This window comes from Podarcis cretensis (genome assembly GCF_951804945.1).
Source record: "Podarcis cretensis genome assembly, chromosome: 3".
Lineage (NCBI taxonomy): Eukaryota > Metazoa > Chordata > Lepidosauria > Squamata > Lacertidae > Podarcis > Podarcis cretensis.
The window spans coordinates 57,636,535-57,663,295 of NC_137172.1; the positions used below are offsets into that span (position 1 = coordinate 57,636,535).

The 26,761-nt window shown below is 42.5% G+C and overlaps 1 protein-coding gene across 6 annotated transcripts in view; it reads left to right on the forward strand.

Moving 5' to 3' along the window:
- Positions 1-26,761, forward strand: part of RGS17 (regulator of G protein signaling 17) — a 61,706-nt gene that overhangs the window by 7,278 nt on the left and 27,667 nt on the right. The window contains exon 1 of one of the 6 annotated variants that reach the window (XM_079971573.1): positions 3,432-3,625. The exons of the other annotated variants lie outside the window; for them this stretch is intronic. The gene's annotated coding sequence lies outside the window, so the exon portion shown is untranslated. Of the gene's footprint in view, positions 1-3,431; positions 3,626-26,761 lie in introns of those variants that run through there. 6 annotated transcript variants of the gene reach the window in all.

Here is a 26,761-nt window from a genome sequence, read left to right on the forward strand (position 1 = left end):
TTACTTTATAATGGATTTAACGTTGAAAAAAAAACTAGCCCCAATAAAGCAATTTATTGAAAAGGAGTGTTCATGCCAACAAATTGGAAAATGTGGGTTAGTCTGAGGCACTGAATGCTGGCATTAGCCCTGTTCAGATATTCATTAACCAACAAATGAGCATATGTTAATGTCTCGTGAGAGTTGCATCCCCCGAGCCTATCCTGCACTGAGCCCAAGCATATCCACCTTCAATCTGGACTCGGTGCCTTTAACTGCTACTGATATACCACCCTCTCTGCTGCCCAGTGGCTTCCCTTACTAAGCTGGCTGAGGGGGTCTCAGGTATGATATTCAACAGACTCAGGATCTTAGACTTGGGGCACTTCAGTCCCAAAGTCCAGCCCTAGCACTACCTTCGCCCATACTGTATATGGCAAGGGAAAGGCTCTTGGCATGAATTTTGGTAGAGAAGAAAGCATGGTTGATAGTATAATGGAGATGTGTGGAGTCCTAGCACAGGGCTTCCATATCCTTTGATCATATCCTCAAATTACAGTCATACCTTGGTTGTCAAATGCCTTGGTACTCAGACCTTTTGGCTCCTGAACACCACAAACCCGGAAGTGAGTGTTCCAGTTTGCAAACGTTTTTTGGAAGCTGAACGTCCGACGTGGCTTCCGCTTGAGTGCAGCCACGTCTTGGTTTTTGAACCATTTCGGGAGTCAAACAGACTCTCAGAATGGATTAAGTTTGGCAACCAAGGTACCACTGTATATTTATAGTGGCTTGCCACTATATTTAGCAATTCCTCCTGTGTGATTAATTTATACTTAATACTGAGGTTCAGTTGGGTGGATCAAGATGGGCCACTTTTGAGAGCTAAAGGCGCTTTCCTAAAGGTGGTTCAAGCCATATCATTCCACCTTAAACATCTGTAGCTTTCCCCAAAATCCTGGCTGGGGACAGTAGTTTGTTAAGGATGCCGAAACTCCTATTCCCCTCACAGAGCTGTTAAACCACTCTGAGAATTACAGCTCTGTGCAGATGAAGCCTTCCTAGGGAGTAAGCCCCAATGAACACGTGCCCATTTTTTAACTTGGCTAGTGTTGTTGTATGTAATGAAATTCTGACTGTATTCAAGTATGAGTGAGTAACATAGAGAATGAGAGTAGCAAATAACAAATTAAGACCCTTCATTATAGTGTGTGTGTTACATCTTTCAAAAAATTGTGGTGCAGCATGTCCCTGAACCTTTTAGTAGTGGATTACTCGTATATCTCATGAACTGCTATATTATTCTTTCCTTCATCACCATTTAACATGAAGCCTGTCCCCATTTTCCCTTGTATGTTTCATTTGGCTTTGAATATGACCCTCCAATAGCCAGCCAGCTTCATCCAATGAACAAATTATGTTGCATGATTTCCCCAATTCATTTTGTCTCTCTTTCGTCGCTTTTAAAACACTTTTAAAATGGGAGAGAACAGCCCCAGTCTGCATCTCAGCGAAGGCAGCAGGTTCAACAGATGTTGCTGAGTTTGTTCAGTCGGGCGTTCTCAATAACCGCAAAACTGCTAATTGTGACAGGCAGCAGATTTTATAACCTTGTGCTGGCATCCAGTTACAGTGTTCCCTGCCTAAATCAGCTTTGCCAAATGTATTCCTACGGCTGCTGCATGCTCAAAGCCCACAAAGACTAGAGACAGACAAAAAAAAAATCTTATTTATGTAAAACGTTAGCTGCTCTTCAACTGTAGCTCCCTAAACATAACTTATTATTATTATTTTAAAAAACTAATATCCAGATTTTTTCCCATCATGAAACCCAAGGCAGCATATATACGAATATAAGGCAAGACTGCTGGATCAGAACAGTTATCCACCTAGTCTAGCATCCTGTTCTCACAGTGGCCAACCAGATGCCTGTGAGAAGCCTGCAAGCTGGACATGAGCACGACAGCACTCTGCCCACCTGCGGATCCCTGCAACTGGTATTCAGAGACATGGTGCCCCTGCCAGTGGAAATAGAGCATAGCCAAATGGTTCTCTTGCATACACCCCTCCCTTCTGAGCTTACCTTCTACTTGCATTGGGGTAAAAGCTCTATGGAAGTTTTTCTTCTAACATGAATAGCAGGTGTGTGGGACCTCTGCGTGGCACAAATAGACCTCTTGCTCCACTTGCTAGGGTCCTGATCCAGACTGATAACTGTATGACTGGTGTCTAATCTCAAGGACCGCCTCTTCCATATGAACCAACCCAGACCCTGAAATCATCTTCTGAGGCCCTCCTTCCTATACCTCCTCCTCAAGGGGTCTGGAGGGTGGCAACACAAGAACAGACCTTCTCTGCAGTGGCTCCTCATCTGTGGAATGCTCTCCCCAGGGAAGTTCGCCTGGTGCCTTCATTATACACCTTTAGGCGCTAGGCAAAAACGTTAATTTTTAACCATGCCCTTGATTGACCTGACTGAAATCCTATACCCATTTTAAAATGTGGCTCTTTTTGGGAGGGGGTGTTTTTGGGTTATTATTCTTATTTTTATTTTATATATTGTGATATTTTCTGTGAACCACCCTGAGAACTCCAGGTATAGGGCGGTATATAAATTCAAGAAATAAATAATCTAGCTTTGCCCTGATCAAGGCATCCTCAATTTAGAAAATTTTCTGTTGTGTATTTTTCAGCAGAAAACCTCCTGTTTTTATCAATGTATGGCTTCATAATATTAATTAAAAACATAATGCAGCTCCCGTACAAGTCAAGCTAGGTGGCTGGAATGGTTACACAATACCAGCGAAATCCAAAATTAACTTTTAATTAATTAACTTTTCTCAAGTTAATTAAAGACAGGCACAAGAGACAGGGCCTTCTTAGTGGTGACCCACTGCTTATGGTACTCCCTCTTCATAGGGGAATTTGTGGCCACATTGATACCAGACATTTTTATTTATTTTTTTTAAAAAAAGCCTTGAAGACTCACTTCTTTCACTTGTCTTTTGGTGCAGACTTGGTTTGGCTTGATGCTGTTTTAGAAAATATTAGTTCCAATCAGTTGAATTGAGGAAGCTGGCTTTCTATTAATTCCCTAAAATTGTCGCACTTCATGATGTTTGGTCACCAGGGGGATGTATTGAAGATCAGGCTACCACAAAACAGCAAAGAAGTGCCAGGAATTATAGACCCAGGTCATGTTATCTTTCGCACAGCCCTGCTGGGCCTGGTTGTTGCACTTCCCAGCAGGGGATTCCCCCAAACAGAGCCTTCTGGCACAGAATCTGCTCTGCCATTCTCAGGGGAAAAGGAGCCGTGTTTTAGACTGGAATGTTCAAGCGACAATTCCTGAGTCTTTGTGCACGCACTGATAGGTACGTTAATATCTGGGTGAGGAGAGGCGGAAGAGAAATGCAGACTGAATGAAAAATTCAGTGATGAGCCATGTTTGCTGTAATGCTGCTTTTGAACTCGGGAGAGGTTCATCTAGTGTACGTCTTTCTTCATGGCAAGATCATCACAGGCTTCACACTGCTACCGTTTAATTCCTGCCATGCTCAGCCTCAAGCAGATGCAAGCAGACAATCGGACTGATGCTGATTTGCCTCATTTGAAGAGCGGATTCACTGCACGGTGCTTCTCTCCATCAGTAAGTTCCATTGTAACAGGCACAAGCGAGAGAGATGGTTCAGTGCATTTATTTAGTGCATGCATTAAGTACCTAGGTACTTGGGCAAATCCGCTGTTTGATTTTGTTCCAGAAATGGCAAAATGCTATATGTTAGCTGGCAGTTCCTTGCAAAGTGAGATCGCATTTTAACGTATCGCTAATATAATTTTGTTCGTACGGCAGTTCCAAACCGTTATACTGGTCGGCATTTATGAGGCAATTTTGGGCGATCAAAGCATTTCCTGCACATTCTCTTGTTTGTAATCCTGTAATCTTGTTTGTAATTATATGGCAAATAATCCTGTAAGGTAGATCGGTTTTATTCTTCTCAGATTGCAGGGGAGGGTCTGAGTTTATGAGAATGTGGAATGCCAATAACCATCCACTGTATTCAAGGCAGAGGTTTGCTTCAAACAGGGTGGGGGAGGGAGGCTGAGGCTTCCTGATTTGCCACTCAAATCTCTCAGGGTGCTTCCAGATGGGGGTTTAATATTGCAAACACACAAATCAAATAGATCATTAGATATATAGAGATAGGTAGAGATAGAGAGATATAGTTGGATTTTCTGCCAAAAGGGTATATCCAAATTAAATCAGGGGTGAGGGGAGGGATACAAACTGGAATTTTGATACCAATGGCATCATGTGGAGACTGAATAACTGGCATGCATAGAAGCACCAAGCACACAATAAACACTGATGTTGTGAGGGCATCTGAATTAGCGTCTCTAGGAATTCAAATAGCCTGAATATAGCTTCTTAAAAGCCAATGTGGAGCAGTGGTTAGAGTGCTAGACTCGAATATGAGAGACTAGAGTTCAAATCCTCATTCACAAGGAAGCTCACTGGTTGACCTTTGGCCAGTCACTGTCTCTCAGACTAACCTACTTCACGGGATTGTTGTGAAGATAAAACTCAGAGAGGAGAGAAACATGTATGACATTTTTATCCTTGGAAGATAGGTGGAATATAAATGCATCTTAAAAAATAAATAAATCACCTCTTAAATACCCAAAGTGTGAAGGGAAGATGAGAAATTTCAGTCCTGTAGGAATGTATTATTCTGTATCAGGAATAATCCCTGGTAGATTACTCTCACTTGGCTTACTTTTTTGCATTTTGAAATGCCTTATTAACATGTTTGTTAATGTGAGTTACAAGAGTTACCAGAGTCGGCATTCTTCAGTCCTGTACCCTGTCCCAGAAGTCTCCAGAACAGGAGAGGGGCCCCTGCAGATCTTGTTGGACTGACTCCAACTCCCATCAGCCCCAGCCAGCAATGATCAGGGATGATCATTCCGACAACATCTGGGTGACCACCAGTTCCCCACCCCTGCTCTGTAAGTTAGATATCTGAGTGAAGACTGGATGCATCTCGTCTCTAGTCCGCATCCATGTGACTCAGGTGTGGGAAACCTTTGGCACATGAGACCTGGTTGTACAACAACTCCCATCATTGTTGGCCTTGGCCATGATTGCTACGACTGATGGGAGTTGTAGTTGTGCAACATCTGGAGGGCCAAAGGTTATCCACTCTCATGTACAGACTGCTATATGTGTTTCCCAATAGGCAAATAAAGTGGCAGACACATAAACTAGGCCACTTTTATAAAACCTTCAATTAAAATCAGCAGAAGGGGGTTGACTGTGGGGCGGGAACTGACTATACTGGATAACTATAGCCTTTGGGAGACCCAGCCTTGCCCAAGGAATTAGGGAACAGCTCCCTAGCTTACTTGATTTGAGTATGCTTTCAAAGGAGGCCCCTACCTCCTTTTTAATCAGGCCTTTGGTTGATCTTATTGACATCCAACACCATTTTAAAATGTGGCTTTTTTGGGGGGGTATTGGGTAATTGCTTTTGATTTGATTTTATATGTTGTGGTCTTGTTGTGAACTGTCCTGAGACCTCTGGGTATAGGGCAGTGTATAAGTTCAATTAATAATAATAATAATACCTCACCCTCTGAACTGTGAAGTCCAAAAAGTCAGCCCCCGGGCTGACCAGTCTCCTGAAATGTGCTGAAAGGGTATCACCAGGCTCAACCAAACTGTTTCATTTCCCACATCTAAAATAAACTACCTATTTAAACAACACAGCAGTCTGACTTGCACCCTGTCAAGTGTGAATGAAGCAGATGGGGGGGGGAATCCTACATAGTCTCCTAGTGGCGACCCCAAAGCACACTGGGAAGCTGCTGCAAAACAGAGAGGCTGGAGGGAAGGCAGGCTGTTCCTTATATAGGGATCAAGCCCTCCCTCCCTCCTTGGACCACCTTTGGAATGTGCCAGTCAATGCCAAGGGTTTTCCCACGCTGCCTCTCTTGCACGCCGCTGTCTCAGCAACATCTGGGCTGCTTGGCAGAATGTTCTTCAGATGCTGCAACCGGTGATTGAGATTTTGAACAATTGAAAACACGTACTTTGTTAAACCAAATGAACAAATGCCCCCTTAGCTTTTAAATGAGCATTGGACACAGGCTCTTTAACAAATATTGCTCACAGTGAGCAGAGTGGAACCTACAGCAACAAGTAACAGTGGGGGAGGAGGAAGCGTCAGGTAGTGGCTCCCAGTGTGGGAATGCATGCAGGAATAGGGTCCTTGGTGTGTTACATTCAGGCTCCTGCTCTCATCTGTGAAACATTGCAGGGTGTGTGAATGCCTTTGCTGAATTTGCTTTCTTTTTCTTTCATTTTCAGACCAATTACCCAGTTTACCAGGATAATTATGCACCCTCCTGATAAACTCAAAAGTATTGGCGATCCTTCCAGTTTAGCACAGTGTACTAATTTGATGAGCACACTCGCTCTCTGTTCCTGAGTCCAAGTCATTAATAAAAATGATGATCAAGCCCTGGCCTGGGAATGATTCCTTTGGGACCATGCTTAACTTCGCTTAATTATTACTTGATAAATACTCAATTGCACTTTAAGAATAGTTTGTCATCACATTATGTACATACCTGATGGTAGCTTCCTTTCCTGCCCCAACCACAATGACTTAATCAATTTTTTTTTTTTACTTACAGAGATGCCCTTTAGAAAAATTAGCAAGAAAAATAGAGAGTCAACAGTAGGTATTTTAGGATGCAATCCTGCACAACATTAGGCTCCTTGAATCTAATACATGTAATGCATGATTGTATTGCATGGAGGGGTGTCTGTAATGTTTACTTTCAATTCATTAAATTAGGAAAGGAATTCATGAAACTCAAATCATGAAATTCAATTCATGAAATTAGGAAATTCATGAAATTGGGAAAGGAGGTGTGTGGCGTTTGCCCTCCTAGGTGTGTGACATCATACTGGGTTCATAGGGAAAGGGTTAACAAATTGTAATATGACTAACCAATGGGAACCCAGGGGGCAGAGTTAATTGTGCATAAGGTTTAAGCACAGAGGTTTTTGGGGAAGAGTTGGAGTTAGAGTTAGGGTGGTTGAGAAGACAGTCTGGAGTTAGAAGAGACAGATAAGATAAGTCTGTGGGTTGGGCTAGTCTGGTGTGAAAGAGTGAGAGAATTTGTTAAGAGGAGTCAGTCAAACAGTTGAGATAATCAGTCAGAAGGTATCAGGAACGTATTGGCCAGTAAAGAAACTAAAGTTAAGGTACTGACAGGAATATTATCGGAGAAACAATAAACTGAGTCTGGACTCAGTGTTTTACCAGAGAGTAACTGGTTGGTGGCAGCGGGGAAGCAAGCACAGTGGCACAAGGATCAATAGACCGTTAAATGTCCGGGGACCTTGTGTGTTTGCCGCAAGGTGTCAACTCTTTTATCCTTGATTACAATAAAAATCACACACACACCCCTCATCTACGTTGTTGTTGCTGAAGGATTGAAGCCACAGGGATTAACTGCAGGTCCATAAGAGTTTTAGATTTATTTGATCAAATTGCTGAATTAAACCAAATTAGTTTATCCACAAAAGTAATCGGGACCACATTGTAATTTTTTATGTTTATCTATTGCATTTACAGTGGTAAATGCTTAATTCGTTCCGGAGGTCCGTTCTTAACCTGAAACTGTTCTTAACCTGAAGCACCACTTTAGGTAACGGGGCCTCCTGCTGTTGCCGCGCCGCCGGAACATGATTTCTGTTCTCATCCTGAAGCAAAGTTCTTAACCTGAAGCACTATTTCTGGGTTAATGGAGTATGTAACCTGAAGTATGTAACCTGAGGTACCACTGTATATCCCACCTCTTCCGCCAAGGAGCTTAAGGTGGCATACATGGTTCTTCCCTTCCTCATTTAATCCCCACAACAACCCTGTGAGGTAGGTTAGGCTGTGAGGCAGTGACTGGTCCAAGGTCATCCAGTGAAATCCATGGTCTAGTGGGGATTTGAACCCTAGGCTCCCAGGTGCTAGTCCAACACTAACCACTGCACCACAAGGGCAAGTTGCATCTGGTTCAACAATCTTGTCACTGTTTACAGCATATTCCTCAGTGTCTTCACACATTTCCCAGACACACATGGTTCCACTTCCCAGAATTTCAATCTCTGGTTTTAAATTTTGGTTTCTCTCTTTTCAAAGGAAAATAAAAGTAATAAGGGATGCAGCCCAGCCAAAAGCACCAGATTATTTTAAGGTGCAATGAATTAAATGGGAATTGAAAAAAAAATAGGTTTGTGCCACTTACTGGAAATGTATGGAATTTTGCAACTGGTGTTATTAATGACTAATTTCGGCCAGTTCTGCTTGTGGTTCTTGTGGCTATCATTGCTGGGAGGTGATGTTGGATTTCAAAAGGTGTTGAAAAAGTATGAAATTGTGTAACTCTCTTTCTCAGACATGGGCTGAAACTATTGAGTTTCAGAGGCCACAGGCACGTGCAGTTCTACATGCGTATATCTTCCTAGCATGCAAAAATATGATAAACATTGACATTGTTGTATAAACACTGACAAATCCAGATGAATTTTTGGCTGGCTGACAATAGATACGTCTTTCCTCATACATATATTTGTGATGTAAATTTAAATACGATATTGTAACATTTCAACACTTGTAACATACAGTGCTTTTTTCTGAATAAAAATGATCATTTTTCTACTCATATCGAAATACTGCCCTCAATGAGGCCAAACTTAGATTCACAAAATATTTAAGGGTATGCGTACCCCAGCATACCCCCCCCCCAGAAAAAAAGCACTGGTAACATCTATTTTCCTACTCCATGTTCGTTCGGAATACATTGAGGTTCTACCATCCTAAGCCTGCACAGAGACATAGAAGCATAGTCTGACTCAGTGTAGGAAGCTGCAGTGAAAGTTGGTCCATTAGAGCAAAAGAGACATAGGTCTGCCCTTAGCCATACGCTGCCTGCCTGCCTTTTTGCTTGCAACCTGATCAAGCGATGGCCCAGAGAGGAGGATGGGCACAAAACTAGAATTACCTTATTTTTCCATCTATAAGACACCCCCATGTATAAGGTTTTCTCCGTAGTGATGTATGGAAGTGAGAGCTGGACCACAAAGAAAGCTGATTGCCGAAGAATTGATGCTTTTGAATTATGGTGCTGGAGGAGACTCTTGAGAGTCCCATGGACTGCAAGAAGATCAAACCTCTCCATTCTTAAGGAAATCAGCCCTGAGTGCTCACTGGAAGGACAGATCCTGAAGCTGAGGCTCCAATACTTTGGCCACCTCATGAGAAGAGAAGACTCCCTGGAAAAGACCCTGATGTTGGGAAAGATGGAGGGCACAAGGAGAAGGGGACGACAGAGGACGAGATGGTTGGACAGTGTTCTGGAAGCTACCAGCATGAGTTTGAACAAGCTGCGGGAGGCAGTGGAAGACAGGAGTGCCTGGCGTTCTCTGGTCCATGGGGTCACAAAGAGTCAGGCACGACTAAATGACTAAACAGCAACAACAATATGTATAAGATGCCCCCTATTTTTGGAGATTCTGATTTAAGAAAAAGGGGGAGATGGCCCCCGTGTATAAGACGCCCCCAAATATTGGACATTATTTTTTTAGGGGAAAAACCTAGTCTTATACAAGGAAAAATACACTACTTGGCTCTGGGTCCACCTACAGTTGGTCCCCCTGCCTTCTGCCCTTCCAGCTGTGATAAGCACATTTAAAACAGGACTAAATCCCTAGCAAGTGGACACACACGGTCAGCAGTGGAGGAAGCCACTCGGGCACCTGGGACAGGGCAAGGGCGGGGCGAGCCACCCATAGGGGTGGGGTGCACCGGGGGACCTCTGGAGTCTGCCTGCCTCCTCCCACTCAGCCGCCCTACAGCTGGGTGGGAGGCAGCAGGCGGACCGTTTGCGCAATGCGAAGCCTGTTCGCACCCAAGCCACTGCGTCACTCCCAGGAGAGACCCGTGGCTTGGGCGTGCTACAGGCCCTGCGGTGACTGCCGCCCGACATTTTGTCACCCCCCCCAGTGGTGACACCTGAGGCAGACCGCACCCACTGCACCCCCCTTCCTCTGCCCCTGCACATGGTAAAGGTCCAGCTGGGAAAGCCTGTTGGAACAAAAAATGTCCTAAATTGTTTCCAGAAAGGGCAAGTAGTGAGTGCCAGTCCGATCTCAACAGGAAGGCTATTCCACAGAACAAGGGCAACCACACTAAAAGCCCTGCTCCAAGTTGGTGTGTAGTATTTTTAAGCTATGTTGATGATTTTCAACATAGAACGCCCTCCCATTAGATGTCAAGGAGATAAACAACTATCTGATGTCTAGAAGGCAGCCCTGTTTAGGGAAGTTTTAATGACATGTTTTAATGTACTTTTAATCTTTTGTTGGAGAAACCCAGCCAGATGGGCTGGGTATAGATATTATTATTATTATTATTATTATTATTATTATTATTATTATTATTTCTTCACACTTTTGTGAAGAAGGCATGGTTATGAAATGCATTAACTAAATGAAACTGATGGCTCTCTCCTGCCTCTGCTTACAGATAACTATAATTTTGTTTGCTTGCTTGGTTCTATTAGTGTAGTACAGATTACAGGATATAGGGATTTTTGTTTCAAGGTGGACAGCTGAACTAGATAAATGTGGAAGATCATTTGAGTTGGCAGTGCTGTGTGCTGCCACACACACACAAGGAAGAATTTGGTAAGAAAGGGACATTTTCTTGTCACGTAATGATACGTGCAATAAGTGTTCAACGGAGCAGAGAAAGAAATGCTGGTCACAAATAGAAAACTACCTATTTCTGTGTAGCTTATTTGCTACTTTTAAGCCATAAAATGGAAGTCTTTAAACAAAGCTTCTGGCACTTGTCTTGAAAAGAGAATGTGTCATTCGGCTTCCTTGATAAAGAGATCCCGCAATTTGGCAAGGCAAATAACTCTTCATTAACTCTATTACACCGCCAGCTCTCCCTCACACCTTCCTTTTGATCAATGAACCAGGAACTTCCCTGAGAGATAGATCACTGGATTCAATTTAGGAAGCTTGTCAGTAGCATAACTCAGTGATTTGCTTTCAGCAAAGAGCTGGGGCATACACATAAGTGACCTGTTTTCCCTCACTATCACTTTTGTGAGTTCACAACTATATGGAGTCCACAACCCTAGTTCCTGCTAGTGTGACCTCAGTTTGACCTCCTCACCCCTAGCTTAGCCTAACATATTTTTGTACATGGTTATTTATCAGCCCAGCATTAGCCCCTGACATCCTTGAGGTGCACTTGCTGGGTTCACAGCACAGGTGTCTGGTCTGGTCCTGAGCCCACTCCTCTGTTTGGATTTACCTAGTTACAGTGGCAAGTGACTATGAATGATCTGCCATTTTAAGCTTGTCACAGTATGTCAAAGCGATGCTACATCAAGTACCGTATTTTTCCATGTATAAGACGTCACTATGTATAAGACGACCCCTATTTTTTGAGCCCAAAATTAAGAAATAAATATTTTAAACACCAAACAGAACAACTCTGATATTTTATTAAATATTCAAAACACTGGTATATTTAGTACCGTATATTTAAACATCAAACAGAACAACTTTACCGATATATTTAGTATTGTAATTATAGTAGGTAATTTTATTTTTTATCTTTAGGGAGCTAGTCAGCATTATTATATGCAGTATAAGAACAGCCATAGGACCAGCAAGGATTATAATGTCTCATTTGCCTACGCAGAGGCATAGAGAGTCAACAGAAGGCAAAATCAAAGCAATGGAACCTTTGCAGAGATCCTAAGTGACAGTAATACGGTAGTTAGTGAGTATGCATGTAAAACTATGACTGCAGCAAACATGTGCACAAACAGAAGAGTGCATACAGGTAGGTAACACTAAAAAACTATGCCTCACTCTCAGTTCCAGACATATCACTTTCTTCAACCTCTACTGTATCACTTCTGTCTTCTGAGTCACTGTATTTATATATGAGATCATCCTCAGTTCCATCCATAGCATTGCTGCTTCCACATTTCTTGAAGGATTTCACAATCATCTCTTCTTTGACTCCACTCCATGAGTTTATGACCCATTTGCAGACCTCAGTAATGGGGGTTTTTCCCCCACTCTTCCCGCTGGTATCAAGTTACCTGCCTTTTGCACCCATTTATTCCATTCTTCTTTCATCAGTGCTTTAAATGGCTTGTTGATTGAAACAACTAGTGGCTGTAGCTGACCTGTAAGTCCACCAGGAATAATGGCTAAGTGTGTTTGCAAATCCTTTGCAACCCCTTTTTGTCTTTTCCATTAAATGTGCATGGAACTGATCATACATGAGCAGAGCTGGCTTCTTCAAGAGCCTTCCAGGTCACCTGCACCAATCTTTGCAAACAAAATAGCCATCAAATCTTCATTCATCCAGCCCTTCTCATGAACTTGGACAAAAACGCCAGGTAGTATGGTCTCTTTAGGATACGTTTTCCTCTTAAAAATGAGCATAGGAGGCAGTTTGGTACCATCTGCACAACATGAAAGGACAGCAGTAGAGTAGGTCTTTTCATGACCACTTGTTTTGATTGCCAGTGTTTTGATCCCTTTCATATCAACAGTTCTGTTGGAAGGCACATCAAAATTGAGAGGCACCTCATCCATGTTTGCAGTCTGACTTGGTTCAAAAGCATATGTTTTCCGGAGTTTTATGACACAGAAGTGAAATGCTTGAATTTTATCCTCATAAGCAGGTGGCATTTTCTGCGCTAACTTGGTTCGTGTTCACATAGCCAAGCCTTCTCTCCTCATGAAGTTGTAGCACCATTTTGCCTTTCCTATGAAGTCAGCAATGTTCATTTCCTTTGCACACCTTTTTGCCTCATATTGTATCATCTTGGTTGACACACTTATCCCACTTTGACATAGCTCCATAATCCTTGTCTTAAGCCTCTGCTCCAAGTTTGGCCATTTTGCTGGTTTTTCTCTTAAGGCCCTTTTCTGTTTTGGCATTTTGAGTAGACGTTCTTCCTGTTTTCTCCACTTTCTGATCATGCACTCAGTGGGGGGGGGGGGCAGTCCAAACTTTCTCTCTGAAGCTTTATTTCCATGGTTTTTTGCGTTATTGATGACTTTTAACTTGAATTTCACAGAATATTTCAATCCCTTTTATTTTCTGACATTTTTATGGGCTAGTGCTAAACAAACTGTTAATGCAGTACAGTGGTACCTCGGGTTACATACGCTTCAGGTTACATACGCTTCAGGTTACAGACTCCCCTAACCCAGAAATAGTACCTCAGGTTAAGAACTTTGCTTCAGGATGAGAACAGAAATCGTGCAGGAGGCCCCATTAGCTAAAGTGGTGCTTCAGGTTAAGAACAGTTTCAGGTTAAGAACGGACCTCCGGAACAAATTAAGTACTTAACCTGAGGTACCACTGTGCTCTGAAGTTACGGTAATGGCTCCACAGTGCATGCTGGGAGACAACAGCTCCCACAATACAGCAGGTGGTGTGAGTGCATGCTGGGACATCACAGCATCATTCCCTCTGATCCCCATTTCAGCCCCCATAAACATCAGAAAGCCAGACCTTTCTCATTACAGACATTACAACCTAGAGCATGGATTTAAACTTGATTTGATGATTCCAGAAATCCTGTCCTAAAATCCACTCTTCCTTTTTGCTACTCTTTTTTTTCCCTATTATTTTTATCACTTTTAGATATGTTTTATTTTGTATTATATATGAAGTTTATTTGACATTTATTTGACATTGTGGGACATTGAGGCAAGCTGTGTAAAGAATAGCAATTCTATCAACTAATACTAGCCCATTTTAGAAAAAAAGCATCCTTATAATCATGCCTGAGGATAGTGAAAATGATCCAATCTAGGAGAGTGTAAACAACCCTTAGGAAAAAAACATTTCCTTAAGCATGCTTAGCATTCCCAGGAGTCCTGTGGGGATGACACACACAACATATACTATAGTTTCCTTACCCTTATTAAATCAAATTATACAAATGCAGTTTTGATTGTCTTTCCTTTGATCATACAATAAGAGGCATCACTATGTGCATGGAAGCAGCAAATGCTGAGGGATGATTGTGATTGGAATCTCTTGAAACTGGAACGAAAGGTTTACCCGATGATTTATTATCATGAAAATTAGTCTATGGAACCACAAAGAAATAATTCCTTCTGTGTCTGATGTGACGTAAGCTTAGTTCTTTGCTAACTTTTCAAGCAATTATAGACTTCCATGTTACATTGTACATTCATTCACAGTCCATCTTTCTCAGCATCACTTTTCACCGCACTAATAATTTATCCTCATGGGATAGGTCAAGAATCCCTCCTTATCTTTCAAAAGCTAATTTTAATGAATCAGAGAGAGAGAAAGGGAGAGAGGGAGGGAGGGAGGGAGGGAGGGAGGGAGGGAGGGAGGGAAGGAAGGAAGGAAGGAAGGAAGGAAGGAAGGAAGGAAGGTTGAATTCCAGAGTCTGATTGATGGTACACAATTTTAGTTGATGGGATTATTGCACAGATAATACAGAAATATGAATGGAGGGTTCTACTACAGTCGTACCTTGAAAGCTGAACGGAATCCATTCCAGAAGTCAATTGAACTTCTAAAACATTCGGAAATGAAGCCACAGCTTCCGATTGGCTGCAGGACGCTCCTGCAGCCAATCATAAGCCACGCCGGATGTTCAGCTTCCAAAGAACGTTCGGAAACCAGAACACTCACTTCCAGGTTTGCGGCATTCGGGAGCCAAAACGTATGAGTGCCAAGGCGTTCAGCTTCCAAGGTGCGACTGTACTTGTAAGATCATTGGAGAGACATTTCTTTTCTCAAAGCTGAGTAGCTTTAACCTGACATACACAAACAGAAGATGTATCATTCATACATTTCAGCATCTGAAAGAAGAAATCTTTAAATGCTCTCCCTTATTAATGTCTGGACCCAATTCAAGATGCTAGTGCTGATCTTTAAAAAGCTAATACCAAAGGGCAAATATTATTAGTAGCATTAGAAAAATCTTTGCCTGTCACGTAAAACTAGATAAAGTTGGTGTCAGGTGTACCTCCCTAGAGAGAACACCCCACAAGAATAGCCAACATGCCTTCTAAGGAGGTCCTTGTTTATCTGGCCCTGCTGGGCTCAATGAAACACTGGAATCAGTTGCAATCTTAAGTCTGTGGTCCTCACCTGTGGTTCAGTGTTGTCCAAAAATTCGAGGTACAAATCTGAAAGCAGACGTTGCACCTACAGCTTCAAAAAGCAAATCTGATTGCTGTGGTAATGTAATAATGATTTAGGAACCTTAAAAAGAATACTATGGAGAAGAAAAAATCTAAAATTATATCACTGGTATATTCACCTCCATATAGAGCTACAATTGTTCTAGTTTTGTGGTTTTAAATTTTCCCACTTCATTGCGTAGGATTCTGGGATATATTCTAGAGTCCCCAGACCAGTGGCCAGCCCTGTTATTACTGATAAGTGTGTGTGCCTTTGCACACATTTATTTGGACATGTATTTTACACTCACAAAATGGCTAATTTGGGCGAATTAGCAATACTCATCTAGGGATCTTTAGTGGAGAAAATTGGATGCTACAGACATGATGGCATTAACTGGGATTGGCTTGTTTACTTTACGGCTTTTAGCGGTAATCAGTAAAACCCAATAAAAGCAATAATCGTTCTTGCTGTTGCAATTGCAATGTTTGTGTACAAATGAATAATGGTATTTAGGGGTAAGGTCATGCCAAGGTAAAATGATTTAGAAGCAATGACAACTGTTTTTGTGGCTCAAAATACCATATGGAGCATATAATTTATTACTACTGCAGAAACAAAAGGGAAAGACTAGAAGTGAAGCATATCTTAAGATGGAGTTAAGAGACTCAGCTTTGCTATGGTGAGAGCAGGGAAACCAGGATGAGAAAATGTTACATGCAATAGTTCTTTCCATCTCATGAAAGCCAGAGTTGGCTGAGATAATGGAGATGCAAAGGTTAGAGAGAAACTACAGAGTCCAGTCCATATATTAGCCTACCTTTACGTAAAAAGAATAGGAAGAATACTTTGGATCATGGTTTCACAATGGTTTGCTATAGCAACAGGGTGAGAGCCACAACTTGGATGCTTGGATGCTTCAGCAGGAGTTTAGGTATTTAAAATATGTGTTTCCACCTATTTTAAAAATATTTAAAATAGTGTTTCCACCTGTTGGAACAATGGCAGAATCCTAGCTTTCACTGGGGAGGCCAGTCACTCAACTCCAAATCGATTCACCACCACCATTGCGTCCCTTGGTTCTTGCGAACCCACCAAACCTTGGTTCTGAAACAAAAAAAAAAATCCCTTTTAGGAGCTGTGACGATTCCCAAAGTAAAATAACATGGTGTCCAGGGAATCAGTTAGATAATTGCAGCCTGCTTGTGACTGATGTATGCTGAAATCAAAGCAGACTACTAGCACAGCCTGTACCATAACAGCACATTCTTTGCTCAGAGCAAAGCCAAATCACACATATTCTCGAGGCATGTACAGAGTTCCAGCTGAACTTATTGACTCTATTCCCCCTTTGCCAGCAATATGTGACTGAGTGTGCACAGTGAACTAGAACACACTCAAAACCTCTCCATAGCTGTGTAATAAAGGGACAGATCAGCTGTGGTGAGCAAGCTATATTCAGGGAAGCTCAGCTTGCCATTAAAGAAACTTTTAAGGATGTACTTTCAAAGAACCCCAGTTTCCTAGAAAACAATCTGAAAACCACCAGGGCTCTAATAGATATCAAATTTTATGGTCTATAATTCAGGAAATGGTGCTGGACCTTCCACTTTGGACTGAGCACATTGTCTATGCCGAAATTCTGGTTTTAAATACAGTACTCTCTTCACATACTGTATTACAAAAGAAGGCATAGAATGGCAATGCTGTACGTTATGCAGTCCATAACTCTTATAAAATGGATTGCTCCCCGTAGTTTTCTAAAGCCTGTAGTCATGCTACTCACTGAATTTCATTGCTGCAAGTCTAATATAGAAAAATTTGGTGGGAAAGCTATTAATAATCAAGTTTGTATATTAATAGTGGTCCTCTGGGATTTGGCTGCTGTGTTGAAAGTTTTCTGGTACTTAGGGAACCCAAGTCCCTAGAATACCTAAAGAAGCCTTGAAGTGGGGTGGGATGTAATTTTCAGTATTTTTTGCTGTCCTAAAAGCCACTCATGTAAGTGGTATATTCTTGCTTACTTACTTCATCAATCATAATTGTTCTGAAATGGTAAAAGGAGCACCTACAGCATAGTCTTGTGCACATTTAACAAAAAAAATTAATGAACCTGGCTGTGTTTGATGGGTCTCACAGCAAAGTATTGGTAGCAGTGCATGAGTTAAGAGCTAGTAAGAAACTGGCTGCTTAAGATGAAATTCCACTTCTGATAGCTTTCCTTGGTGCTAGTTAGCACAACTTTTTGTTTTGCTTCAATACAGATTGAGTGTTTTGTTTTGGGCATGTTGTGGTTGATGATGATGTGTTAAACAAACAGCCATCTCAAGGCACTTCACACATAAGATGGTTAAAAAGCAGTTAAATTCAAAAACATCAGATATATTTAAAACAAGACGAAAGCCCTAATAAAGTAGACACTTTCGGCAAAGACCCATATACCCAGCTGGGAAAGCCTGTCAGAAAGTGCAGACAAGTGGGTGCCTGTCATATCTTGATAGGAATGCCATTCCACAGAACAGGAGCAGTATAGTGGGAATTGATGAGCACTCACGTGAATAAGTTTGCCACACATTCTCACTGCATGTGGATGCAGAAGGTTATGCAGACACTGAAGACCACCATAATAAGTATGTCCAGCAACCTATTCACTCCAGCAGACACAGAATAAATCCAAAATGGATGACCAAAACCAGATCCCTTCTCTCCCTGCCCAGGGAGAAAGGCTTATAATGTTCATTTGATTTCAGTCTTCACTAATACATTTTCCATGATCCAATAAGGAGGAAAATTGCAATTCTCTAAGACTTCTGCAGCAAGAAGCACGGCTGCAGCAGGAACTAAAATTGTCCCCAAACCTCCAGTTTATCTAGTGTATTCCTGAGTAAAGCCTTGAGCTTTTAAAGAATGCTCACATGTGGTTCATGTTCCTGTGTGTTTGCTATAGTGCTTTTAAGGATGTGATTTATTTCTAACCATGATATGCCCCGTTAACCTGTATGAGTAGAAATATTTTCTGCTTGAGTGTGACTCTCTGTATTCAGATATTTAGATTATATTATTATTTATCAATAAAAAATCATCAGATTGCAACACAATCTATTACCTTGAAACACATTGTTCTGAAGTGAAACAAATCATGGAGACAAGTTTTGAAAGAAATTGCTGTCCACTTGCCTTCCTTCGCTTTGGATAGAACTAAAGCTTACTGCAAACAAGTGGCTGCATCTCCGGTCCGCTATCTCCTCCTCCTCCCTCTGCTGGGACTTCCACTACTACAAAATATGTAATGTAACATCACCATACTGCATGCTTCCTGAATTTCACTCTATTCCACTGGCTGTTGCTTGTTGTGGAGGCAGAGAAGCACACAGTTAAATCGCTTTACCTTTTTTGTGACTTACCAAAGGAGAGAGGAAGAAGAGGCATGGGCTGCTCTTTTGGGGAGCAGTCATACTCTGAAATGGGGGACAAATTTGCTGCAGTTCATATTTAGGAACAAAGCGATCTAATTTGCACTATTTCTGAAACAATCCGCAAATCAAAATACAGACCCCTCTGAATTTTTTTCAGTGCAGTTCTCCAGGTATGTGCAAAAATGTATATGCTAGGGCAAATGCATGCCTAAAATGCATGTGTTTGCTGATGAAAATCATATAGGAAGAGCTTTTCAATAATACTAGGCAAAATTGCATGCAGAAATGTGTACATCACGAGAACTTAAGAAGCACTTGCTGGATTGGGGCAGTTACCCTTCTAGTCCGTCAACCTGTTCTCACACTGGGTAACCAGATGCCTGTGGGAAGTGCACAAGCAGGGCTTGTGGGCAAGAGCACTCTGTCCACCTGTGATTGCCAGCAGCTGGTGTTCAGAGCCATGATGCTTCCAGCAGTGGAGACAGAGCATAGCCATTGTGGCTAGCGATTAGCACTTAAATGCTGGCAATGGCTTTCTAAAAATAAATCGCAAACTGATGGGGAATATCAGAACTGAACTTAAGCTTCAGAAAATGAAACATGAGAGAAACCTCAATTAATTCTCTGTTATCCATATGACATTCTTCTCCAAATCATTGCCTTCCCACACTCTCCTCCTCCTCCCTCGGTCTGGATTTTCTCTCAGTCGTCTCCTTTTCAGTGCATCCCTCATATGAGAGAATCCAGACTGCGGGAGGGGAAAGTGTGAGGAGGCAGCTATTTGGAGAGCATCATATGGATGATGGAGAATTAATGGGGGTGTAGGAAGCTTGCTGTCCACATTAAACAACAGTATGGATGACTCCGTAGTAAAATTTATGTTTGTGGTGTTGCAAGTTTTCCACTTGACAAGCCTTTCTCTTCTGACGATTATCAACTGACATTTTTGCAGCTGCAAATAAAGTTGTAACAGGCTAGACTAAAACGGAACTTGCTCCTGCTCTAATGCTAAACACATTTGTGTAGAAATAAGCAAGATTTTGTTGTAAAAAAAAAAAGATAATATGTTTTAAACGTTAAGTAATATAATGAGTCTCTACAACCATGTATGTGCCTAGCTGGCTGTCCCCCTAAGTATGAAATGTTACTGTTTTTATAAAAGGCAGGAAGGCAGGCAGGCAGGCAGGCAGGCAGGCAGGCAGGAAGGAAGGAAGGAAGGAAGGAAGAATACTTCAGCAACCAGTGTCAGCCCCATTAGCTCCTGGCATACTCACACTGGCCCGGTTGCTGACACTGGTCCTATTTGCTGCTGTCGCCATCTTCTTCCATTCTCTTGGAATTTGGGGTGGTGGGGATTTGGGGTTTTGGATTTCAGCCATGAGGTCTAGCCTTAGCTGCATCACTGGGCTGTGTTGTTGATGCAACTGGGCTGATAACTCTTACACTCAGTTCAGCCATGCATGGATGGCTAGTTAGAGAAGAATGTGACTGAAGATGCTCACTTGGATAGGATGCCCATTGGAATGCACATCACATTGAAAGTGGCATGGTGGAGGAGGAAGACAGCTGCATATTGGTGCACATCTAGAAATGCAATGTGATGTAAAAAGTAAAGGTAAAGGGACCCCTGACCATTAGGTCCAGTTGTGGCTGACTCTGGGGTTGCGGCGCTCATCTCGCTTTATTGGCCGAGGGAGCCGGCGTACAGCTTCCAGGTCATGTGGCCAGCATGACTAAGCCACTTCTGGAGAACCAGAGCAGTGCACGGAAATGCTGTTTACCTTCCCACCGGAGCGGTACCTATTTATCTACTTGCACTTTGACATGCTTTTAAACTGCTAGGTTGGCAGGAGCAGGGACCAAGCAACGGAAGCTCACCCCGTCACGGGGATTCGAACCGCTGACCTTCTGATCGGCAAGCCCTAGGCTCTGTGGTTTAACCCACAGCGCCACCCGCGTCCCCTGCAATGCGATGTAGTTGTTTTCTATTTGCAGTGCACAACTTTCAGTGACCCATTCAGGTGCTCTCTAACTAGTTATACATAACGCACATAGACTTGAACTAGATTGAGGCAAAGGTCTGAAAATACTGCAGGACATGAAATCAGCAAGGCAAGGCAAAGAATGGTTGCTTGGGCAAAAAGAATATGTTCCCTTCTCATCTACTGCCTCATTGAGAATGAAGGCAATGAGAGGACTTTGCCCCTTTGTGATATTGCCACAAAGCCCAATCTGATTGGTTATATGACACTGTGAGGTCATCACACTCACTACATGATGTCTGATTGGCTTGGATCATGCACTGAAATATCCCTACAGTGGCCATGAAACCGTGAATGTGGGCAGTGGGAGGGGAGGGAGATTGCAAAAATCCACTATGGTGTATGAGGCTTCCTTCCCCTTAGAAATCCACTTCTCAAGACAGAATATCAAACCTCGTGAAAATTTAGCACAGCACTATTTTAAACTGTTAAATTAGTCAGTGAAATGTCAACCAATTCTAAAATGTCAGATTCACCTGAACTTGGAGAGAGAAATTATATTTCTGAAATCCAAACTTAAATTGCCCCAGCCTTCCCTAAAAAAATGTAGCAAGTTAAATAGGAGTGAAACTGTGAGAACACAAGTCCTCTAATAAATGCAAGATGTTTTATTTGAATTATAAAAAGGACGCCATAGACCCGCTGTGTCTGTTCTATTAAGATTTAGTGTTCTAAAATACAGGACATGCAGCGTTTTCTATGTAGCTGTGATGTCCTGGAACAACAGAAAATACTTTAGAAGAATGCAAAATCCATTAGAAGCAGGAACATTTGGCAACCTGTAGTCTGGGAGTAATCTAGCTAGCTGTTACTCTGTCTTGATTGGAGCTATCACTCACTTGTAGTTCAACTACCTCCCTGAAGGCCTAAAAGGTAGCTTTGAAACATAATTTCTCCTTATTCCAGTATTCTTGATAGGCAGCAATAGTAAGATACCAGCTTAAACTGGAAAACTGCCTTATACTAGGTTAGGCTATTCATCCATTTATGTATTGCCCACACATATTGGCAATGGTCATCTCCAGGAAGCCAGGCAGAGAACTTTCCCATGACCTCTAGTGGAGAAATTAGAGACTGAAACAGAGGCATTCAGCATGTGCTGGGTCACCAAGCTATGGCAGGGTTGACATACATCAATAATTTCCCGGACATATCCAGAATACTGCAGTTGGAAGCAGTGTCTGGGCAGAAATCGCTAAAATGTCCAGGAAAATCCAGGCATATAGCAACCCTAATCTATGGTTCCTTTGCAATTACAGTCAAAGCTTGGTTGTCGAACGTAATCTGTTCCAGAAGCCCATTCGGCTTTTGAAATGTTTGACAACTGAGGTTGCAGGAGCTTCCTGTACTCAAGCAGAAGCCATGTCGGACATTCAGCTTCTGAAAAACATTAGAAAACTAGAGCATTTAATTCCGGGTTTGCAGCATTCGGGAACCGAAACGTTCCAAAACAGAGGCGTTTGAAAGTCAAGATTTGACTGTATAGCTGCCAAGTATTCAATGTAGGCATCCTTGCAAGAGGGTAACAGTCATAATTATGTTTGTTGCTATTATTATTATTTTAGCTTTGGATAAGAGGAGTGCTCAACATCAACCCTGCTGTGTGTGAATCCCTTGCAAATGACCACGGTGCTTGGAGACAGGCAGGTTGGGTATCTATAGCAGTGACCAGAGAAGGAATGGCTGCTGGGAGGAGCACAGATAGAAGAAATGTCATAGTGCATCTGCAGCAGCACAACTGGATGCCTTCATCTGTCCCGGCTGCAATAAAACATGTCTCTTCTATATCAGTCTCTATAGCTACAGCAAGCACTGCAACCTTCCAACAGTTTGACTTCACCCCCATAGGTGCAGTCCTCCATTGTCTCCCAAGATAGATGGATGCCAACAAAGGGGGAATGCTCAGCCTCTAAAAAATAGGTGGGAAATCTTCAGCCTTCCAGATGTTGTTGGACTCCAACTCCCAGCAATTTCAGTCAGCATGGCCAATGGGAATTGTAGTACAGCAACATCTAGAAGGCAGGAGGTTCCTAACTCTTACTCTACTGATCTTCCAAAAAGTTGAAGAGACTTGTGAACTGATAATATACATTGCTGCATTTTCTATAGACAGCTGTAGAAACTAACTTCCCCATTCAGTTTTGGGAACCTGTATTCTGTTCAGCTATAAGTATTTCAGACATGCTGACCTAGCACTGAATCTGATTTATAGGAGAATCTGTGAGATAATTGACACTCTTGTCATAGTTTGTTCAGCAGTCTATGAAGACAACATTCTAAACAGCCTCATCTACTGATCTTGAGGGTCCTATTTGTCAAAATTAAGTGGATACGCTGACTTCCCCTGCCTTTGCAATTGGAGGAACTTCTTAATAGCTTCCTGTATAATAGCTCAGCTAGGGGATTGCAAATTTGTGCTAATACTCAGGGTAAGATTAGAGAGCTGGGAATTGCACAGATCTGACAAGCCACAATATTTATGTGCTGTAATTTCAATGTGCCCACAGGATTTAAAGGACGAAGGTTTGAGTTTGGATAGCCCATTCTTAATATACATCTTTGGAGTATGAGATTAGTCAGTAGTGGTGCAATAAACAGAAATAGGCTAGAGTTAGTCATGGAATTAGATCACTGGAAAGCAGCTTTGGAGTTTCTTCATCTCCTTAAACATCACTAAAGCAAGAGATACTACATATTTTTGAGGTATGTATAAAGAAAGGAAGAGGAAAGGCATCCGTTGTCCCCAAGAGGTTTCTGAATTTGACTACAACAGCAGGTTGTCACTGCATCTTAATATGGAAACCATGAAATTGAAAGTTTGCAATGCCAACCCCTGTTGAATTAAAATTAAAAAGTCTTCACCTAGTCCAGGAAGACCATATTGCACAGTGTCAAATAATCAAATAATCAATGTAATGTCTGCGGAGCAGGTGCAAAGAAAAGTTGAAGCTTGGTTTTGCCTCTCCTGGTAGCTGTCAGTGCATTAGGTCCAAAGACGTCTCTCAATAAGATTTCATTTGTGACTTTTTTTCAGTAGATACAGTAAGTATGGAATAAACCCAGTCACATGGGTGGGGTATAAGCATTAATAATAATAATAATAATAATAATAATAATAATAATAATAATTCCATTAATATGTGCTGTGTATGTGCCTCACTCTCTGCACCAATGAGAAGGAGAAGAATCCCTTTTGGGTTTTCTTCAATACAAACTGGAAAATTTGTGGATTCGTTGTAACTAAGTATCATGCCCCAATCTAGGGCATTTAACAGATTAAGCGGCGACTTTCTGTTTCTTTACATTTCTTATCTTTTTCTCCCCAAATGTATCTCTAGAAGATCATGGTTTTATATGCTGGTTAGTAAACCAAAATTAAGCCAAATTTTCCCAGTTCAGATGTAATAGGAAATGATGAATTCATTAAACAAACCAAGATAAAAGCAGCAAAGCTGGCACACAAGGGGAGGATTAAGGAGAAATCCCATGATTATTCTTGACTTTGTCATGGCCTGTTGGTTTTCTTTGTAGTAGATGGTTGCAATGGAACCTCTTTCTTACCTGGCTAAAGGAAAAGACTGAGCAGTGCCAGCTACAGCTACGTATTCATTTGCATGAAATCTGGGTATCCTGCTCTGATTCGTTAGTGTTCAAAGTAAGCACACAACAATTTAACCGCGACAAGCATGTGAATTACCCAGAGCAGTCTCTGTGATGAGCATACCTTGTTTTGATACTCCCCACCCCCGAAAGCTTTGAACTTAAAGATGATAGAGATATATGCCTTGAATAATCACAACAAATTTTGTAGTCCTTCACATTCATTAGCTTCAAAGGAATACAAAATCACATGAGTCTGTTTTATTTGTAGCATGCACTTCAAAATTCAAATTGATTTACAAGTAAAAAAAAAAAGTACCAGCAAGAAAAAGGGGAAATAGTTAAAACTTGTAAGCATTTCATGTAGAGAGCTGGAAGTGAAAATATGCTACAGAGTCATCTGTGATCTCTCATTCTCACCTTTCCAATCATGAAAGAGTGTCATGATTTTCAACAGATACATATGCTCATTATTTACTGCTAAATCTTACTGAGTTCAAAGACTATCTCCAGGTAAATATGCAAGGGATTCGTTTTCTCCAACTTGATTGCTGTGTTATTTGAAAAATGTGGTATTTCATATTCCCCTCACAAAGGTGCAATGGCCAGAGCAGCCTGTTTGGAGAGACTGGTTGTTAAGCCACTTTGAGAAGTGTAGCTCTGGGAGGAGTATAGGGGTCTCCTCACAACTCTCAACACCCTTAACAAACTACCACTCTCAGGACTGTTTAAAGTGGCATTAGAGTGTTTTAAATGCATGGTGTGAATGTGGCCGTAGAGGACTTCAAGGCCAACTCCAGTTCTGTGATTCTAGACATCCACCTGCTTTAATAGAAATAGCAGGGGGGGTTGGGGGGAGTTACCTACACCTTTAGACTGGCACCGTAGCCATTCATTTTGTTACTAATCGATTTAAAGAAAGAATGCGTTTTCAGAAATGGAAAACTGCCAGCCGAAAATCATATCGGTGGGAAGTATTTTATGCACATTGATAAATGGAGGTAAAAAGGTAAAGGTAAAGGTACCCCTGCCCGTACGGGCCAGTCTTGACAGACTCTGGGGTTGTGCGCCCATCTCACTTAAGAGGCCAGGGGCCAGCGCTGTCCGGAGACACTTCCGGGTCACGTGGCCAGCGTGACATCGCTGCTCTGGCGAGCCAGAGCCACACACGGAAACGCCGTTTACCTTCCCGCTGGTAAGCGGTCCCTATTTATCTACTTGCACCCGGAGGTGCTTTCGAACTGCTAGGTTGGCAGGCGCTGGGACCGAGCAGCGGGAGCGCACCCCGCCGCAGGGATTCGAACCGCCGACCTTTTGATCGGCAAGTCCTAGGCGCTGAGGCTTTAACCCACAGCGCCACCTGCGTCCCTAAATGGAGGTAGGATGGAGCATAAATTAACTGAAGGCTACTGCAAAGTTCTGGATTAATTTTGAAAATTCTCCTACTTAAATTGAAGCTCCAAAAGAGTGTGATGCAAGGCAGATTGATTGTTTTTTAGTGATTCCCTCCCCAGGGCAGAGGAAGGGGGTGTGGTGGGGGGGTCGCCCCAGGTGTCACCACTGAGGGAGGTGACAAAATGCCAGGTGGCACTCACTGCTGGGACTGCAGCACGCTCGAGCCATGCATCTCTCCTGGGAGTGACGCAGTGGCTTGGGCACACGCATGCTCCGCACTGCCCCAAACGGTCCGCCCGCCACCTCCCCCTCAGCTGTAGGGCGGATGAGTGGGAGGAGGCAAGCAGACTCCTCGGAGGCCCCGCAGAGCGTCCTGCCCCAGCTGGCCCCGCCCTGGTGGCAGCTGGCCCCGCCCCTGGGTGCAGGGCACACGCGCCGCCCCAGGCAAACGATTGGCTTGCTCCACCACTGTCCCTCCCCCCTATGTTTTAGCTCTTCCTATTCTATCTGTAAGCTGCCTTAAGTCCCTGACAGATAAAACAGCAGGATATAAATAAGTATAATGGTGATGATGTGGATAGTGGGGTAGTCAACCTCCCTTTGACTACCTCTGCAGGAAAGACAAGATGTAATAATAATATAATAATAATAATTTATTATGTATACCCCGCCCATCTGGCTGGGCTTCCCCAGCCATCCTGGGCGGCTTCCAAAAAAATATTAAAATACTATAATACATCAAACATTAAAAGCTTCCCTAAACAGGGCTGCCTTCAGATGTCTTCTAAAAGTCTGTTAGTTGTTTTTCTCTTTGACATCTGGTGGGAGGGCGTTCCACAGGGCGGGTGCCACTACTGAGAAGGCCCTCTGCCTGGTTCCCTGTAACTTGGCTGCTCGCAGTGAGGGAACCGCCACAAGGCCCTCGGCGCTGGACCCCAGGGTCCGGGTAGAACGATGGGGGTGGAGACGCTCCTTCAGATATACTGGACCTAGGCCGTTTAGGGCTTTGAAGGTGTGGGAGAAATTCATTCCACAGAGTGCTGTTGTTGTT